Source organism: Coenobita brevimanus, chromosome 53, assembly GCF_032717465.1.
Source record: "Coenobita brevimanus isolate Jiangsu-jjx chromosome 53, ASM3271746v2, whole genome shotgun sequence".
NCBI lineage: Eukaryota > Metazoa > Arthropoda > Malacostraca > Decapoda > Coenobitidae > Coenobita > Coenobita brevimanus.
In genome coordinates, this window is record NC_137006.1 from 8,133,319 (window position 1) to 8,149,448 (window position 16,130).

General features: G+C 42.2%; 1 non-coding gene across 1 annotated transcript; it reads right to left on the reverse strand.

Moving 5' to 3' along the window:
- Nucleotides 1-9,012: 9,012 nt before the first annotated feature.
- Nucleotides 9,013-9,131, reverse strand: LOC145400866 (5S ribosomal RNA). The gene has a single exon (XR_013897493.1). It is a non-coding gene; the product is annotated as a 5S ribosomal RNA (ribosomal RNA).
- Nucleotides 9,132-16,130: the final 6,999 nt, after the last annotated feature.

Genomic DNA, 16,130 nt, shown 5'->3' on the forward strand with positions numbered 1-16,130 from the left:
TGAGAAACAAGGCTAAACCATCATTCAGGATATAACGGTTACATCTCGAGTATCCGGTGTACTCATTTTACGTACAATCCCAAAAGAAGTGGATTGGGAACTGAGTTGTGTTGCGCCTGCTGCCGGCACCAGGGTGTAAACCCTGGTGCTATTGATTTGGGGTCAAGTAGAATTACATCCCCAAGGAAAAAAGGCCCTCGGGTCACTTTTTATATAGAAAATTAATTACAAGGTCAGTTTAGGTTAAGTTAGGTTAGGTAGTAGAGGTAGGCATCATATTTCAGTAATGGAAAAGGAACCCGTAGGTCACTTTTCCATGGGGCTAGTAATCTGTTTGACACAGACAGTTTCGTGGCTAGCATTTCTACTCGACCACATGTGCGAGGGAGGAAAAACTGAAGTGGTATGATAAAGAAACTAATTCTTACGCTATTAATAACAACGTTTAGTCACTCATAAAATAAGTGGTACCTCGCTAGCCAACCTCTCCGCGTTTCATGTGGTAACACTGTAGCCTTTACAACTTCAGGTGATTCAAGTTGGGCTTTGAAATACTTTGCCCAAGTGAACCCCGATTCGAAAATAGTTTCACTTCCTGATGATCTAAAGTAGTTATGTGTGTGCGAAAATGCTTATCATAATATTGATTTGTATGTTAAATAATCTCAACACAGTGCAAGCGGCAAATCCTTCGACCTCAGTCGGTAATCTAAGGTTGAACACTTTCATGAAGTAGTAACTGTCATTCACATTGAAACATAATGAGTGGATGCACAAAAACAGTTACGATGTCGTATCTGCCAATGATTTCCAATCATTCCCCAAGCAGTTAAAAACATTCAGTTAAAATGATTATAACTTTCACCCAGTAACCTAACCTGTGACATTATATATAAAAATTTAATGTCACATTACGGACTGGGAGTTGCTACGTCGGTACGCGTCCCGGAAAGACCAGTAATTAATCTTGTACTGACCTGCACACCTTGGGGCTAAAAAAAAAAAAAAAAAAAGTCATTCACATGAGGCTGCCTAATTTTAAAGGCGGCATGTCTTCATGACATGCCCCCTTGAAAGCCATAGGTATACGTGGCGAGTGATGAGAAGAGTGGGTGGCGAACTGAATGAAGGGAAGGCAATGATTGATTATGTGTTTGAGCATGAAAGGATGAAAAGGTGTGAAATGGATGCAAGAGCATATGGAGGTTGTGGGAGTGGACTCTCTGACCACCACTTGGTGGTTAGAATCAAGGTCCAAATGAAATGGAGAAATAGAAGAAGGGAAGGACAGGAAGAAGTACTGCATACAAGGAGGGTGGAAAGGTTACAAGAGGATGGAAAAAGCAGAATATAAGAGGGAAGTGGATGAGCGACTGGATAAATATGGATTGGAGCAAATGGGAGATGTGGAAGGTGTGTGCAAGATATTCACAGAGGAAATCTATTCTGCATGTGAGGTGGTGTGTTGGGTGAATAGAAGACGAAAGTGGGTGCAGGGAACAGCATGGTGGAATGAAGAGTTGAGACAGGCTGTGGCACAAAAGAAGAAAGCATATAGTGAGTGGATGAGAAACAGGGGCGTGGAAGAAGTTGACAGACGGAAGGGAGAGTTACCGGTATATGTAAAGAGGAAGAGAGAGGTGACAAGATTAGTAAGAGAAAGAAGAGAGTGGATGAGGAATTTGGAAGGAATTTGAGTGTAAGTGGAGGGAATATAAGAAAATGTTCTGGAAAGAGGTAAAGAGAGTTAAACAGGGTGCCAAAGAAGTTAGTCAGGAGTGAAAGATAAAAATCGGTGATTGATAGTAGAGAAGGGAAAAAAAGTGAGCAGATGGAAAGAACACTTTAACCCACCCCGTCCCGACCACTTTTTGACCACTGGTACCCCCCAATCCTGACCATTTTTTGACCCTTTTTTTTTTTTGCTAAAACTTTCGCTTTTGGTCAGAAACAATGGTCAGTGACAAAGAAATTGTTCCCCGGGGTCCATAATTACCCTAAACAGGTATGCCTTGGTCCCACCTGACCCCGTGTTCTCCGTAGGCGGTCTGAGCCTCTAACGTTTTCTATGGTATTATAAGTCTGGGAAACCAATGAAAGTAAGTAGATATGTATTTATTACAAACATAAAAACATGTGATAAAAGAGTATATTGGATTTTATACAAAAATAGAGCAGAAATAAGCATTGTACCATCGTGCGAAACGAGCAAAATCGGGCAACTTGGTCACGATGAATCGCTAACAATCAAAAATCATGATACATATCATTTTTTTTACTTACATAATACTTCTACAATAACATTATACCATTTTACATTTTATTGAACTGTTTTTACGTATTCACAGGCCTTTTGATAACATTTAGCGTAATCTTAGTGCTTATTTACGTAGTGAGTGAACTCGCTGTGACTGTTGTTTCAACTCGTATTGTGTTTTTTCTACTTACATAATACTTTTCTAATATTATTATACACTTTTCAACTTTATAGAACTGTTTTGAGATAATTTCAGGCCTTACGTAAATATATAGCGTAATAATAGCGCATAATAACACACACGGTGAAGTCGCTATGACAACTATTTCAACTTACAACCTATTTTTGTACTTATATAATAATTCTCCACTAACATTGCACATGTTTACACTTGATATAATTGATATCACATAATTTCAGAACTTACGATGGAACTGAGCGTCATATTAGCACGTACTTACACAGGGAGTGTTATCGCGATATCATTTGTTTCATCTTACACTAATATTCAACTTATAAAATACCTTACTACTAACATTACAACAAATTCCACTTTATATAATTCCTATCACATACTTACTGACCAGAATGTGGGTGTACTCGTGACATCAATTATTACAACTTACACTATTGTTCAACTTATACGTTTTATTCATGCTAACATTACACCCGTTTCCACTTTATTTCCTTGCTATCACATATTTACTGACCAGAGTGTTATACTGAGCGTCATATTTTCGCAGATTTACACAGTGGGTGTAGTTTTGATATCAATTCTTTCAACTTACACTAATTCTCAACTTATACATTACTTTCCTGAAAACATAACACCCGTTTCAACTTTATATTTGACTTAGCACCTACTGACTGGCCTTACCATTATAATGAGCATCATTTCGCCTTCCCACACAGTTTCAGTAGTGTAGGAAATTATGATACTCTTTGGAACAAGGCTGAAGGCACAACGCAACATTGCACTCGACACACTCGTACCTTGTGTCTTTTCTCTGAGTGGATGGTCTGACTGTCGAGTGCTTACATACATGGCAGCGACGCTGGGGTTTACGACGGTTTGGGTCGGAAGGGATTGCGCTGGGATAGTGGCGTCCTGCAAGATGTAGGGGAGTCTGAGCAGCCATGGGGGTGCGGGTGCGGTGTGTGGGTCTGTCCTGGGCATGCTTGGCGATTATTTAACGTGCCAGCTCCCTCACAAATCCCTCAAAGGTCTCGGATACTCCGGTGGTCATTGCGTGCAGGTAGTGGGCATTCAGGACTGTGATGTCGAGCAAATGGAAAAAGAGTTTCTTGTACCACTTCATCGTGGTCCTGGCACAGTCAACACTTGAAATCATCGAGTCTGACTGATCAACTTGCCTCATGTTCAGATTATAGTCCAGTACAGACTCGGGTTTCCATACGTTGCGCCTCCTCTCGCTACGGTGATCCACGGAGTCTGTGCGGTGCATCAGGGGGCTGTGAACAGTTGATAGGAGGCAAACTTCCCTGTTGTGGTTCCACAGGGTGGCAAGGATGTTATTGGCCTGGAAGAAAACCACCTCGTTCTTGTCAAGTTTCCTCCCTATCTTGTCCATATGGCGACAGTTTCTCTTGACTGTACCACAGACTCCGGTGTCGTGTTGGTGGAGGAACCTAACAAGAAGAGGGCTAGTGTACCAGTTGTCCAGGTACAACACATGACCATGATGAAGGTACTCTTCTATCATTGTCTTCACCACGCCCCCAGAGAGTCCTATACTCCGATCTTCTGTTATATCTGTCTGTGCGCCCGTGTACAAGACTATGTCTTGCACATAACCAGTCTTACAGTCACACATAACAAAGATCTTGAACCCGAAACGGTGTCTCTTGCTGGGTATGTACTGCCTAAAGGAAATATTGCCTCTCCACAACACAAGACTCTCGTCTATGACGAGGTCTCTGTATGGATAAAATGAGGAGCGGAACATTTCCCGTAAATGATCAAATACCAGCCTAATTCTCCTCATTTTATCTGTGTTATTTGCATTGGCTGGATCTTCTGCATCAAAAAAGTGGAGGCGGCCAAGAATATACTGAAATCGGTTACGACTCATCACCTTTCCAAAGAAAGGTGTGAGAATGATTGGGTCAGTTGTCCAGTAGGCAGGAATTTGGTTTTTCCTTACCACACCCATCAAGAGAACCAGGGCCAAAAATAGGAACATCTCTGAAATTGTAACGGGATAGTCACACTGTTGGGAATGCCTGCTCGTGGTTCCCAAAAGTTCACTTTCACGGCGCTGTGATCATGAAAAGTTATTAGTCTGTTCAACTATGCGCCCCACAAACGCCTCACCAAAGAACAAGTGGAAAAAGTCCACCCTAGACCAACCTGCATGCACACCTGGAGCCGTGCAACCAGACCGCCACTCCTCAGTGAAAGGGTGAATGATGGGAGTAAAATTACTCCCATCTTCCCAATTCCACGTGACACCACCGTCTCCAGCCACGTCCCCATCGTCCCCTTTGTCAGGGTGGGGAGATGAGGGTGGTGGGGGAGGTTGGGGAGGTGGAGAGCGGTGCCTCTCATCACTCGCACTTCTCTTCCCTCTCCCTTTTCCTTTACCCTTTCCCTTCCCTTTCTTTCCTTTCCCCACATCCTGGGGCTGTGGGGAGGAAGTTTGGGAATATTCTGGGGCGAAAGAAGTGCTGGGGAGTGGCTCCACCTCCTCTCCCCTAGGCCTACGTGCACCACGTGCTCGTGCTGCCTCCCTCACACCACTTGCCCCTTCACCCCGCACTACCCCCACACCACTCTCACTTTCACCCCGCGCTGCCGCCACAACACTTTCCCTTTCACCCAGCAATCCCACCACACCACTTTCCACTTCCCCAGACAAAAGACTTTCACCATACCTTATATGTCTTCTCGCCCCACCTTCTGATCCTCGTGGTGATATTTTTTCTTTTCCCAACCACGCGGCGATATCACATCCTAAGCCGCCGTCATCCTCATCGTCCTCATCCTCGTCCTCATCAGATTCGGGATGGAGAGATAGCCGTGCACGTGGTTGGGGAGCAGGCTGGCCTTCCCTTGCCTTACGGTATGTCACATACCGCGTCTGAGGTGAAGGGACCTCCTCATCACTGCTACTTATTTCTTCCTCTGGCTGGACGTAATCGCGATCTACCACATCATCGTCGAGTGGAGAATCACTATCTCCAGTGAAGACTTCCAGGGCGGATGCAATTTCCTCGTCTGAGAGACCTTTCCGCGCCATGTCTGACCTGGGTCACTGCTAGCAGGTGAGTGACCGAGACAAGGGCGAGCGCGGGTCATGCGGGGTCTAGGACGCTGCCCGCCTGGCGGCAGGTAGGGGAGGCTTGGGTACGTGGGCGAATCGAAAATCTCGCGCGAATTTTGAAAATTGTGGAAATTATGAACCTTGCAATTGCAGGACGTTGAAGTACGTCGACAGGATTGGCTGTGACATAACGTGAGGACGTGGAAGTACGTCGACGGGACGCCACGGGTTAAGGAATTGTGAACATAGAGAATGAAAGTACAGCGAGTAAAAGTGGTTGGGGAATGGCTGGGAGACGGAGGGATGTGAGAATAGAGGAAATAATCCGTAGGATGGGAGTTGTGGAAGTAATAAAGTCAAAATGGGGAAAACCCCAGGAATTGATGAAGTGTGTAGTGAAATGATGAAGCATGGGGGAGAGATAGCAAAAAAATGAATGTAGAAGTTATGCAGATTGGCCTGGGAGGAAGGTAGAGTTCCAGAGGATTAGAAGTCAGGTATAATTATTCCCCTGTACAAAGGAAAAGGGGAAAAAGAAATGTGTGGTAATCCTAGGGGCACTTGTCTTCATAGTGTAATAGGAAAAGTATAAGATAGGATACTTATTGACAAAATTAGGGAAATAAGAGAAATTAGTTGGAGAACTTGGACTTTTTAGGAAGGAGGTTGTGTATATCCGATATTCGTTCTTAGATCTTTAGTGAAAAAGTTTCTAGAGACGGGAAAGAAGTTGTATGTGGCCTTCATGGATTTGGAGAAAGCATATGACATGGGTGAATAGACAAGGGTTGTGGAAAGTATTAAGAATAAATGGAGTAGGAGGGAAGTTGTTGAAGGCCGTGAAGAGTATGTATGAGGGTGCTAAGGCTGCAGTGCGTGTGGATAGTGAACTGAGTGAATTTTTCTATTTGAAGGTTGGATTGAAACAGAGATGTTGTCATGTCTCCATGGATGTTCAATCTGTATATGGATGGGGTTATAAAAGAGATACAGGTAAGGCAGTGTATGTTGGAGCAGCCCTAATGAGAGAGGGCAGTGTTCGGAAACTCCCGGCACTGTTGTTTGCATATGATGCTGTGTTGTTAAGTGAAGACGAACGGGAGCTGCAAGGTTTGGTGGATGAGTTTGGGAGAGTGTGTAAGAAACGGAATCTAAAGGTGAATGCAGGGAAGAATAAAGTTATGCTCTTCGAGAGAATGGAAGTCAGTGAATGTATAGTACAGTGAGGCTAGATGAGGAGGAAATGGAAAATGTGAGTGCGTTTAAGTACTTGGGTAGTGTGATTAGTAAGGATGGAAGTTTAGAGGGTGAAGTGCTTGAAAGGGTACAACAAGGGAGAAAGGTTTCTGGTTCCTTGAAATCAGTGGTAAGAAAAATTGAGCATGGAAGTGAAAAAGTTACTACATGACAGTATTGTGAACCAACTCTAACGTATGGAGGTGATGCACGGACTTTGTTGGAGGGGCAAAAGTCAAGAGTGCGAGCAGTGGAAATGAGTTATTTGAGAGGAGCATGTGGAGTCACATGGAAAGACAGACTGACAAAGAGGATGTGAAGGAGCATTTTGGTGTGGATCTGGATGTGATAGGAAGCGTTAGGAGAAACTCACTGAAGTGGTTTGGCCATGTGGAGAGGATGGAGATTGAGAGACTGACGAGGAGAGTGCATGTGAGTGAGGTGGAGGGGGGGAGAGGTAGAGGGAGACCAAGGATAGGATGGAGGGATGGAATGGAGAGGTATATGAGAGAGGGGGGTGTGAGCTGGGAGCAGGGCAGTGAAATTGCGGGAGAGAGGGCGACATGGAGGCGATTTGTTTGTGGCCACCCCTTACGGGATTAAGGCGTCTGGCTATAGATAGACAGATGTCTTCATTGTGTGTAATTTCGAGGTATGCTACAACACCATCGTGAAATAGGGACACCTGTTTGACATTATTATGGTTTCATTGTTTTGACGAGGTTTGTAAAATAACTGTGATCTCGATGTCCTCGTCGGAAGAAAAATTTTCATTGATGCATAATTTACATTAAATTTTTATGACGTGTTACTGGATAAAATTTTTTTGCTTGGGATTGATGCTGTTATAGCTAAAGCAGAAGTTTACTGCTAAAATAATACTGAAAGTTATACTTCTATTAGGCAAAGAGTTCCAGATCACTACCGTAGAAAAACTGCATTACGTGCCTCGTGACATTTCAAAGAATATAATTTTCTACATTATCGCTCGTTCACTGATTTTTTCCTACGTTTTTGGTTAGGTACTTCAAGTTTCTCCAAAAAATAATATGCCATTGAAATGTGTACCTACATCAGTGTTACGTTTCTGTACAATAATGCATAAGACTTAGATAATGCAACCTCTGATTACCTTACACGAAATTTTCGCACCAAAGTCGAGGAATCTTATCATAATGGATGGTAGCATATTAAAATAGAAAAGTTTAACACGGCAACCTTCCATCATCACTAAGTCGGAACGTTTTGCAAAAAAAAAAAAAAAAAAATCCTACGGTTATTTTTCGTTATATAGTATATCGTTACCACTGTGCTACGATTCGATTGACAGATGAGAAGTTATGGGCACCACTTATTTAATGACGACCAGAAGTGTCAGTGCTTGTGGTTTTTAACACATTAATAACTATACAGAGAACAGGTCATGGGCTCAGTACCCAAAGACCACCACATACTAAGACAGTGTTTGCCCGAACTGACATCCAACATCATACTTTTGGCATAAACGTTCCATAAAATAAGTGTCCCCTTCATCATGATTACGTGATAAAACTTATCTGACTACTACCAGGCAATCTTATATAAGTTCCGAATGACCTCAAATTGGCAGAGGTTTATCCAGTACTATTATCGAACACCCCAATAATAAGTCTACCAAGTAAAACCGCACTAATGATGGGGAAACAATATAAATTACACGTCATCGTACTTGAGGGTTTGAAGTCTTAATTCATGTGCAAGGAACAAATGGGCCCAACCTTCACCAGTCAGAGCCTGGGAATTTAGATGCAGAAAGCAACGAAAACTCAGCAGCAGTGAAGAGCATTATATTACCGCAAAGAAACATATGAGTGGATATTGTTTGTCTGTGTTTGGGGGGCGGGAGGCCTATGTCTGTGTGTCGGAAAGAGGATGAGTGGGTGTGGATGGGAGTTGGTCAGAGCTGCATGCAGGACTCTGGAAAACGGTGGCATGATTCTTTGTGGATTTACAGGTATGAACTCTTGATAACTCATTGTCAGATCCTCCACAGTTTATCACCAGATCCCTCTTTTCATCGAAATGATTCCATGAAAGCATTTATGCAAGATACACAAAACTTATATTTTGCTGTCATAGTTCATTCATTCATTGCCAGACGCCATGTATCCCAGACAGGGTGGCCAAGGGCTTAGAGTTAATTGTTTTACAGGGAGGGGCACTAATCCTCCACCAACCCCACTTGACACGTAGGGATGCCAACAGCATCTGGTGTTCCCAGGCGGTCACCCATCCAAGTACTAACCAGACCCAACGTTGCTTAACTTCGCTGATCAGACGGGAAGCGGTGTACTCAACGTGGTATGGCCGTTTTCGAACCAGCGCTTGCAACTGCGTGAGTACAGCAGCTTACCAAGTGAGCCATTTAGACACCCCTTTTTTTTTTTTTTAATTCGAACCAGCGCTTGCAACTGCGTGAGTACAGCAGCTTACCAAGTGAGCCATTTAGCACTGTCATAGTTCATTTATTATATTTACTCATTGTCTGCCGAAAATACGGGGGCATACGTCCCCCACTCCCCTCCCTACCCTAAATCCATGCCTGGTATGTGTGTGTGTGTGTGTGTGTGTGTGTGTGTGTGTGTGTGTGTGTGTGTGTGTGTGTGTGTGTGTGTGTGTGTGTGTGTAAATGCGCATTCGTGGGCAACCTGCTGGCCCTATTCCCACCAAAATGGACATGGGGCGAACTGAACAAGCACATGAATATGTCCCCTGTCCTTTTGCGCTTAAGCCATCTGAAATTCATATGTGCACAACTACCGTAATCCATGAAATTTTACGTGACAGAAATGTGACCAGGTAAAGAGTAATCAGGCACTATCACTTTCTCTTTTCTATGCATATGTGGCAGAGATATGGCCGTATTAGCATGTGAGTTAGCACTGACACGTCACTTCACCCATGCATATGTGGTAGAGATGTGGCCAAGCTAGCTGTCGCTCTGGTAGTGAGACATCCCCTCAACCCATGCATATGTAGAGATGTGGCCAGGCTAGCGTTCGCTTTTGCACTGACACATCTCCTCAAGCCACCCATATGTGGTAGAGGCGCGACCAGGTTAGTGTTAGCACTGGCAGTGACACATCCCCTTCCCCCACGCATATGTTGTGGAGATGTGGACAAGCTAGTGTTTACTCTGGTACTAACACATCCCCTCATTTACAGATATGTGGTAGGCTACATAGGAGGAATTATTGAAATGGATACTAACCTGGGCAGACAAACTCAGCTCTTGAGCTTCAGACAGATGGGATCACTGTCCACGACGGAGATTGCAACCTCCGAATTCAGTGACATTATCTCCACAGTTGTCGGACATTAAAATTACAGTATATCGTGAAGGACAACCATAAACTATGAAATTCGAGGATTGAGATGACAAAGGGAGTATTTGTATCGGAATGCAAATCGGACAGCGATGCATAAAACAGCTATTGTGATTTTTTTTTTTTTTTTTTTTTTACATGATCGTTATGGCGCCAATGGTGAAGTGATGAAATTTCGTATATGATGTTCAGAGGATGCATTATCTAACACTTACTGCACAAAAACGTAACACTGATGTAGTTACACATTTCAGTGTCAAATCATTTTTCTGTACAAACATGAAATCTCTAAACATAAAAGTAAAAAAAAAAACACACACAAAACAATAAACGAACAATAATGGAGAAATCATATACTGCGAAATCACGAGGCACGTAATGCAATATTTCTGCGGAAGTGATCTGGAACTCATAGCCTAATAGAAGTATAGCTTTCATCTTTATTTTAGCAGCAAACTGTTGTTTTAGTTATAACAGGATCATTCCCAAAGTAAAACTTTTTATTCAGTAATACGTTAAAAAGTCGGATGTAGATTAAGCATCAAAGAAAATTTTTCTTTTAACCAGGTCAACGAGATCACAGTTATTTTACAAACTCGTCAAAACAATGAAAACATAATAATATCTAAGAGGTGTCCTTATTCCACCATGGTGTTGTAGCCTACCTCGAAATTACACATCATGAAGACAGACATGCCGCCTTTTAAATCAAGTAGCCAGAAATGAAAGGTATTTTTTTTTTTTTTGGGGGGGGGGAGGAGTCTCAAGATGTTTAATGTGCAGGTCAGTATAAGATTAACTATTGGTCTTTCCTGGATGTGTACCGACGTAACGACTCCCAGTCGGTAATGTGACATTAAATTTTAATAGGTAACGTCACAGGTTAGGCTACGGGGTGAAAGTTATAATAATCGCTTCAACAGAATGTTCTAAATTATGTGGAGAATAGTTGGAAATCATTGGCATATACGACATCGGAACTGTTTTTGTGCATCCACTCATTATGTTTTTATGTAAATGATAGTTACTACTTTCTGAAAGTGTCCAACGTAGATTATCCACTGAGGTCGAAGGATTTGCCGCTTGCACTATGATGCAATTATTTAACATACAAAGCAATTTATGAATAGCATTTTCGCACACGGCATAGCTACATTAGTTCATCAGGAAGTGAAACAAAATTCGAATTGGGATTCGCTCAGGCAAAGTATCTCAAGGCCCAGCTCGATTCACCTGAAGTTGTAAAGGTTACAGTGTTACAACACAAAACGCGGAGGCGTTGGCTAGTGAGATACCACTTCTTTGATGAGTGATAGTACATTGTGGAAAAAGATACGTTATTTTAACCCTACCAATGCTTGTGTAGATGACTGGAGGTATCATCCCAGACCCTCATTATAAAAGGTATATCAGACCACTTAACTGTACTTACCTTTCCATCTCATTACGGCAAAAAAAAACACACACACACACAAAAAACATTGTTGCGGATGTGAATTTTTGAGTGATTTTTTTTTTTTTTTTTTTCCATTTTACTTACCACAGGGGGACCGGCCCTCAACACTTAACAAAATCCTGTTACCTGATATTTATTAATGTAAAGAAGTTTACGATGAGGATGATAGTTCTACATTGTGTTTTCCATTTCCATGTTTCTGCATGCTGCCCATAGCGATGTATGATGATGAGGAGTGAATGATAATGATGATGATGACGATGATGATGATGAGGGTGATGATATGGTAAATGAAACGTACTTAGAGAAAATTATAAGCACAGTATTGTTTATTTCGACATGTGAGTAACGAGGCATGTGTAATCGTTTGTGTGTGTGTGTGTGTGTGTGTGTGTGTGTGTGTGTGTGTGTGTGTGTGTGTGTGTGTGTGTGTGTGTGTGTGTGTTCGAGAGCGTAAGACAGACCACAACACTGTAACTTATAATATTTTTAGTTAAGCTCCAACGAGCGTGGCGCAGCAGGAATATTGTTACTGTTTTTTGTTAATGTGAGCGACAGCTTCGTTCGCTAAGAATCAAAAGACCTCTGCGTTCAACATATAGAGAAGAAGGGATAGAGAGAGAGGAGGAGGAGGAGGAGGAGGAGGAGGAGGAGGCAAGGAGAGCAATCTGAAGGAAGTGAAAAAACTGAAGGAGGGGAAGGAAAGAAAAAAGAAAGGGAGGGTGTAGGAAGCATGGAGGAGGAAATATGGGGTATAGAAGGAAGAAGAAAATAAGGGGGGAAAGGAGAGGCCGAGAAACGGTTAGAAAAGGATATCTATCGAACAAAAAATCAGAACTGAGAAGAGGAAGAGAAAGAATGCCAGAAAAGAGGAAGGCAGGGAGGAAGAATAGAGTGAAAAGAAAAGAAAAATGGGCGAGAGAAGGCGAAGGACGAAGAGATTAAGGAAAGAAGAGGAGGGAAAGTAGAAAGGAAAGGAAGAGAGACCGGAAAAGAGAGGAAGAGAGATAGATAAAGAGAGGAATAGATACTGGAGAGAGAGAGAGAGAGAGAGAGAGAGAGAGAGAGAGAGAGAGAATTTTTTTTTGGGGGGAGGGGGGGGCATGTGTACGACTCGGCAAACCATTTCCTGTAGGACCATCAGTCCTCCTATGTGCCAAACACCTTCCACACGTCATTATTTCGGCGCTAAGACCCACCGTCCATTTTGAATACATGGTAGGACTGTCTCATCCCCGACTGGTCTATTGATATTACCGGCGGTATTTTTAAAATATGTCGGTGGGTATTATGGTAGATTAGTAAAGTCTAGTCTAACGAGAATCGAAAACGTAAGTTGTTCCCTGTCACAGCCAGGGATCAAACTCGCATCCACTAGGACAGCCGACTACCCATCCAACTACTCGGAGAGGATGATATGGAAGGAGGAAGGAGGGAGAAAATGTTGAGGTAACATGTGGCAGTATAAAGCAGAGAGCGGCAGGGTGAGCTGGAATGAGGCATGGAGCGGCAGGGTGAGACGGAATGGGGATGGAATGGGAAAGAAGGAAGCAGGGTGGGGAAAGTAAGGCAGGCTGAGGCAAGGTGGGACAAGCTAAGCCAGGATTATTCAGGGGAAGGCAAGGTGAGGCAGAGGGAGACTGAGAGAAATTTGAAGCATGTGAGGTGGGAGGCAGGCTGAGAAAGGATGAGACAGACAGGGAAGGATGAAGCAGGATGAGATAGAGACATACAATGAGGTAGGGTGAAGCAGAGAGAGGAATGAAGAGGGAAAAAGAAAGAAACAAGGATACTAGGATTGGAGGAAGCTGAAGGATGAAGCAGAGAGAGACAGGGTGAAGCAGGGTGATGCAGGGGAACGACAGGGAGAGGTAGAGCGATACAGGGTAAGGATGGGGTGAAGCAGAAAGTGGGAGGGTGAGATAGGGCTTGCATTGATCGGCTGGATGAGTTCCTGAAGCCTTCAGTGGTTAATGGTAAAGCATACTGTAAACGGATTCAGATTTGCAGACACACAATCAACGATCAGCTTCACAAGATTTGGTCAGGTGTTCGACCCTATAACACTATAAGTGGTGATTCAGTTTAACCTAAACTTAATGTGAGGACCGATGGTTAGCCAAGAATGAAGAGATTCAGTTTTGAGAACTACAGGTCTAAGGTCAAAGTCATTATCTAATTCAGCTCAAGAGTTTCATTTCGATTAATACCGACATAGACGGGTTCAGGAATACATGAATGAGAGGCAGAAATTTGATTTTGTGACCTGATCAAAGGTCAAGACAAAAGGACAAAGCCAAATCCTCGGTCCATAGTAGTAGTTCTAGATTGCTGGTGTTGCGCTCATTAACTTCCCTGTCTTACAAGGGTATTGTTTTCAGTGTCAGATGATCTTCGGGCTTGGACAGATCTCTAACGGCGAAGAGACTAAGAAAAAGAAAAATCATTTATTTCGTCAGTTACCTGACGTCTTTCGATTGTTATCTTCCAATTGCCAGACGAGTAAATTCAGCTAAGGGGAGATCGTACTCAGTGATGTGTTTAGAAAAAATTCTCTCTCTCTCTCTCTCTCTCTCTCTCTCTCTCTCTCTCTCTGTCGAGTATAATTTCCTATTTTATTTTATTCTTGCCTGACACAGATGACTTTATTCACTTTAGGGTATTTCTCTATTATTGAAAGATTAAGAAAAAAAATATTTTTTCACTATTGTAATATATATATATATATATATATATATATATATATATATATATATATATATATATATATATATATATATATATAATAGATAGATAGATAGATAGATAGATAGATAGATATAGATAGATAGATAGATAGATAGAGATAGATATAAAGATAGATATACATGCATGTATACATACATACATACATACATAATTGTTTATATGTTGAAAACTGAAACTGATCAGAACTAGCTTAAGTTAATTAGAACCAGGAACCACATTTTTGGTACGTTTGAACCTGAACAATAGTGGTCCATGAAAGGAGGCTGCAGAAAACCCGAACTACAGGACTGGAGAGTATTTATAACTTGTTTTCGATAAATGTTTCAGTCAAAACTAGTTTCAACAAACGATTTGCTGAGGAGAGCAAGGTATTCTTTGTATTTACCTTCCAGACACCTCACTGAAAACTTGATGATGCAGCACAGTGCGTGAGGCACTTCATGAAACTAATATTTCTCCTAGTTGATCACAGAACAGAGATAGAATATAATTATATTCTCCCCGTGGTAAGATAAGTTTAAAGTATTGTGATCGTTTAATAATTCCACTGTTGTGTGATATGCGTCAAGACAAATCACGGTAAATGTCAACCAGCGTTGCTGTCATGAATTGAAACAGCCTTAAGTGTGACAAGAGCAAATCATTACATTAGCGCAAGCTTACACAAAACAAATACACTTTAATTCTCTGTTAAGTCAAGTAAGTTGTAAGTGCTGAAAAAAAAAAAAAAAATCTTAAGTGGGCTACAGAAGACAGAACAGGTCAAAAATTATTGACACTGGTGGTGTTCATAAACAGTTGATAACGGGAGAGATGAATTTCTTTAAATCTACCTGCTTCTGAGATCATTTTACTTCATTTCACTTTGGTGATTTTCCAGATCTAATATCATGTTACATATTTTCCGTTCAAACTTATTTTGAGTGAAACGTTCAACTAAAACTTGGTTTCACCATGTTTATCTTGGCATTTCGAGAATTCTCCAGTATCCAAATGTGCGATTATTTCTGTCAAAATAATATTCATTGTTTTCTAGTCCCCTGGTTTTGCGCCACTGGAGAGGAGCCTTCATGTGGTGATGCCATTGTCATGGGTGAGAAAAGCAGATGTAACTCCTGCCTGGAAACCATAAGTTTTCATTCTCTCCTGCATTTTGAGAGGACGACTCTGGTCTAGCCTGGCAGGGTACCGTCTCCCACATGAGAGCTGCTGCTCCCTAAGCCGTTTCTTCATACTGGGAAAAATTACTACGATGACGGCTTCCCGCCTCTTCGTACTTGCCAGAGATAATGAGAGTACTAAGAGGTTCCAAACATGATGCATTTGCCTGGCTTGCTCCCTATCAATCACAAAAGGTGAACGAATTCGTGCATCTGTTTGACTTAATTCTTGCAGAGAATGGATATAGCACAGGCACGGGTAATTCTAACATCAAATAACACCACAGTGTCACGAATCAAACTCGCGACATTTTCCTTTTGTGAGAAACCATGAACTTTAGTGAAAACTCACTGTGTATCGTTCAGTTAACGGTTTCTCTCTCCATTTCGATGGAATACTTTTTTCAAAACATTCGTCACTGTTTCAAAAGTGACCGTTCTAATGCACATCATTAAGTGCTCTACTGAGCGATATTATTGTTTCTATATTGTTCGCCCCTGCTTGCCTCAACCGTTGGCCACGCCTTCTTCTGGCTGGCCTGGGCATCCTACCCCACACATCGAATTTGAATCAGTCCTTTATATGTCGCGACGGAGTGTGGTTATCTGTTCCAGTAGTGAGAG